The sequence below is a fragment of the Curcuma longa genome, unplaced genomic scaffold (genome assembly GCF_044706935.1).
Source record: "Curcuma longa cultivar G26 ecotype Majalengka, Jawa Barat unplaced genomic scaffold, ITB_CL_G26_1.1 contig_12053, whole genome shotgun sequence".
Classification (NCBI taxonomy): Eukaryota; Viridiplantae; Streptophyta; class Magnoliopsida; order Zingiberales; family Zingiberaceae; genus Curcuma; species Curcuma longa.
This window is the reverse complement of record NW_027429044.1, coordinates 11,258-16,211: the sequence shown is the minus strand read 5'-3', so window position 1 is coordinate 16,211 and position 4,954 is coordinate 11,258. Positions and strand designations below refer to the sequence as shown.

The 4,954-nt window shown below is 31.8% G+C and overlaps 1 long non-coding RNA gene across 1 annotated transcript; it reads right to left on the bottom strand.

Moving 5' to 3' along the window:
• Nucleotides 1-1,643: 1,643 nt before the first annotated feature.
• On the bottom strand, nt 1,644-2,358 carry LOC141815907 (uncharacterized). The gene is made up of 3 exons (XR_012600624.1): nt 2,094-2,358; nt 1,907-1,996; nt 1,644-1,710 (listed from the first exon to the last, which is right to left on the bottom strand). It is a non-coding gene; the product is annotated as an uncharacterized LOC141815907 (long non-coding RNA).
• Between the last annotated feature and the right edge of the window lie 2,596 nt (nt 2,359-4,954).

Genomic DNA, 4,954 nt, shown 5'->3' with positions numbered 1-4,954 from the left:
AGACATCGGTGGAAAACCGATGTCTATGAGAAAATCGACTGATGTCTATGAAGGCGTTGTAAAAGGTCTGACATTTTAGACATCGGTTTGTAACCGATGTAATACAACTCAACGACATCGGTTTGTAACCGATGTAAAACCGATGTAATATCACTCAACGACATCGATTTTGCAACGGTGTAAAACCGATGTAATATATGTTTAACATCAATTTTAACAACGGTTTTCGACCGATGTAATATCACAACGACATCGGTTTTGCAACGGTGTAAAACCGATGTAATATATGTTTAACATCAATTTTAACAACGGTTTTCGACCGATGTAATATCACTTAACGACAACGCTTCCAAACCGATGTCATTGAATTTAAAACTGTTGTAATAACACTTATTTTTTTATGTTGTTTGTCAATTATGATCAAGCAAGAATACAAAATTATCATAATATTATAAATTCACCAAACAAATCACAAATAGAAAAGCACCAATATATTTAATCACCTCAATATTTACAAATAACCAAAAGTAACTAACACAAATATTCTTCTTGCAACATATTACACATTCCCTCAGCGTTTTCATCCTCAGAAGGATCACCTTCAGCCCCATCGTCCTCTTCCTGGTCTTCGCCATCTTGTTCATCATCATCCTCTTCGTCCTCATCTGAATCATCATAACTGTGTTTTTTACAGCACTGCAATGGAAACACATAATATTAGGTACATTCTCATTAACTGATAAGGCTAGAAAAATCAGTTCCTTAAAAAAGTAATAGAAATAAGAATCTAGTAGGCGTTTCAATGGTTTTTTAAGTCATGGATAACACCACTGGCTTGTTTAAAGAGAATTGGTCTATATCTCGTGCTAATTGTCCAGATGCAGAACAAGAACATATATATATCTTGAAAGATTTGCATAAAAACATATGTATAATAGTAAGATCAAAAGAAAATAGATATTTTGAAAAGGAACTAAACCTTGGTTGGCAGCAAAAGAGACAGATTTAACAAGAAGCTGGATGCATAATACAGTCTTTAAGTAACAAGAAGCAAGATACAAAAACTTGATTATTTCCAAAAGAATATATAGAAGATAAGCAGATATAAAATGAGATATGGGGATGTAAACTGACAAATGACATGGCATAAAACATCTTTCTAGTTGAATGAACAAATAAAACCGTTAAGCACTCTTAAAGTATAGCTCTGTACCACATAGATAGTAGAAGCTTATTTCTCCATCAAAACCCCAAGTCAATCGCAACCAAAACTTTGCACAACTATCAATCAAATAGATAGGTTAGTAATAATGTAATTATAACAACCTATTTGAAAAATAAATCTTTACAAGTAATAACTTAAAAAAATCCTAAGTAATAGAAACAAAATCTGCAAGTTTCACAGAGCCATTCACGTGAACCAATATATTTGCACATTTGATATCTCTAGCACAGTAAGGATATCTATTAAGTTTCTTCTCATAGGATATAGAAAAAAACAAAATAATTAGCACAAGCTGTTCGGAAAGCACAAATATTTGATAATAAATTGACACACTTTACTATATGAAACCATCTTGAAGAATAAATTCATGTAAATGTAAAGAACTTGATCTATGAAAACTGCCGAAACAAGTTATTACCTTGTCTGTCCCATAATACTGAACAATGTTATCATGTTCAAACTGACTCAGCAGCATATACTTACACCTGGAATTCAAATTAAATTTGAATTATGAAAGATTTAAGAAATTTAATAAACAGTTATATGAAAGAATTATGATCCACCCCATTTAAACCCATCTGCTCACCTCATAATCCCAACCGAACAATAACTCTAAGCCACAATTCCATTGCTAAACCATAAGCCTAACCAAATAGCTAAGACAACTACAAGAACATTTACCTCAGATTGAAGCCCTAGCTCTCTTTTGATTTGGTTCTTCCTTGCGGCAGCACCACACCAATCCTGATCGGTTCCAAATCACACAACAAGCTGTGAGGCAAAATCAACCAAGATTCAAGGAAATTGAAGGTCGTCCAACTGGTTCAACTCAAAACTGAAGTAATAAACCTAGTTGCCCTTCCCTTACCTCCCGATTTCTTCTTCCTTTGCTTCCTGGCAGCAACTTCCTCAATCTCGGTCCTAGGGCAAGGAGGTGCGGCGGCGTCGAACTAGGCGTGCGGCTAGGGAAAGGAGCTTTGGTCCTTGTGGGGCGGCGGCGGCGGCGAGCAGCAAGCGCTAGGGTTCTGCTTCCTTGCGATTTGGCGGCGGCACGGTGAGGCATCGGCCGGCGGCGACGGTGGAGGAAGAAGCGAAGAAGTAGAAGAGGGTTTGCGGCGGCGGTATGGCTTCGTCGGCAGATCTGTAGCAGAAGGGGTGCGAGGGAGAGGAGGCGGCGAAGGGCGCGGCGACGTCTGGCGGCGATGGGCGCAGCAACGTCGGGCGGCTACGGTGCGGAAGGGGTAGGAGACGGATGTGTTAGGGTTAATTAAATGTAAGTAACCATGAATTAAAATAATGTAAATATAATTAACGTAAAACGTATAATTAATGTAATAAAATTTATAATGAATTATTTATTTATTTATTAATTTATAAAACATAAATGATTTATATTATTTATTTGTAATAAAACGTATGATTATTAATTAACGTATAACGTATAATTAACATAATGAATTAATATAATAAACTTATATTATTTATTTATTTATTTATTAATGTAAATATTTATAAAACATTTAATTAAAATAATTTTATAAAACATAAATGAAAATGAAATTATAAACATAAATGAAATTTTTATTAATTTATAAATATTTATTTATATTTATATAAAGAGAATTTTTATTCATTTATTAATTTATAAATGAATAGTTAAATATCATAGAAAGTCAAAAAAACAAAACGAGTTTAAAGGGAGAGAGGGAATGAAAAAAAATAAAAATATACAACAGTTTTAAAACCGTTGTTGTAGCTTCCAAAACCGTTGTTGTCGTCCCACATAGACAACGATTTTCAAACCGTTGTCGTAGTCTTCAAAAACCGTTGTTATAGTCCCAAAATAGCGGACATAGACAACGGTTTTAAAACCGTTGTTGTTTCCTCCAAAAATCGTTGTCGTAGTCTCCAATCAACGGTTTTAAATTGTTATTATAGCTTTCAAAACCGTTGTTGAAAGCGCAAATAGACATCGATTTTAAATTGTTGTTATAGCTTCCAAAACCGTTGTTGAAACTGTAAATAGACAACGGTTTTCAAACTGTTGTCGTAGTCTTCAAAAATCGTTGTTGTAGGTGGACATAGACAACAGTTTTAAAACCGTTGTTGTATCCTCCAAAAACTGTTGTCGTAGTCTCCAATCAACCTCTCAAAGATAACGAAAATATACAACGGTTTTAAATTGTTGTTATAGCTTCCAAAACCGTTGTTGAAAGCGCAAATAGACATCGGTTTTAAAATGTTGTTATAGCTTCCAAAACCGTTGTTGAAAGCGCAAATAGACAACGGTTTTCAAACCGTTGTCGTAGTCTTCAAAAACCGTTGTTGAAAGCGCACATAGACATCGGTTTTAAAACCGTTGTTGTAGCCTCCAAAAATCGTTGTCGTAGGCTCCAACCGATGTCTCAAAGACATCGGTTTTTGTTAAAACCGTTGTTAAAAAGTAAAAGACATCGGTTTTGACATAAAACCGATGTCTTTTGAGTAATTAATTAACTTAAAATCATTTGAAAATTAATTAATTAAAATTATTTCAAAATTAATTAAATTAAAATAATTTCAAAATTAATTAAATTAAAATTATTTCAAAATTAATTAAATTAAAATTATTTCAATATTAATTTAAATTAAAATTATTTCAAAATTAATTTAATTAAAATTATTTCTAAATGAATTAACTTAAAATTAATTAACTTAAAATTATTTTAAAATTAATTAACTTAAAATTATTTTAAAATTAATTAAATTAAACTTATTTCAAAATTAATTAACTTAAACTTATTTCAAAATTAATTAAAATTAAACTTATTTCAAAATTAATTTAAATTATTTAACTTAAATTACTTTCAATAACTTAATTAAAACACCAAATCAATCCAAAATCCATAAAATCCAACTAAGTATTTCGTTATGTAGGAACACAATAAATTGGACAACTAGATGTTGGATAACGGTTGCTCCAGACATATGACTGAAGATCAATCAAAATTAACCAAATTTAAGTTCAAAAACTTGGGGTCCGTTGTCTTCGGAAACAACGAAAAGTTAAAGGTAATCGACTCATGTAACATAGAATTAGATTCAAATTTTGTAATTAAGAAAGTATTATTGGTTGAAAATTTCAAATTTAATTTACTTAGTATAAGTCAGTTGTGTGACTCAGGTTACACAGTTAGGTTCACCAAGTCAAAGTGTCTAATAGAAAATATAGAAAACCTAAGAGTTAAGTTAACTAGGGTTAGGAAAAATAATGTTTACAATATTGACCTACCAATATCCTCAAACAAGTGTTTATTAACACTGCAAGAGGAAACTAGATTGTGGCACAGAAGATTGGGTCAAACACATATTAGACTTATTTTAAAAATAAGTCACAATGGACTAGTAAAAGGACTACCAACCTTAATAAATTTAGAAAACGAAATTTGTAATACTTGTCAACAAGGAAAACAAACTAAAACTACACATAAGGCAACTAGTCAAGACCAATCTAACTCAATCCTAGAATTATTACACTTAGACCTCTTCGACTCTCATGGGGCTAAGTCACTAAGCGGAAACCAGTACTGCTTAGTTATTATCGATGATTATTCAACATACACTTGAGTAAAATTCTTAAAAACTAAAGATGAAACATTCAAAAAATTTACAACCTTATGTAAATTACTTGAAAATGAAAAAGATCTAAAAATCAAAAGAATACGTAGCGATCATGGTGGTGAATTTGAA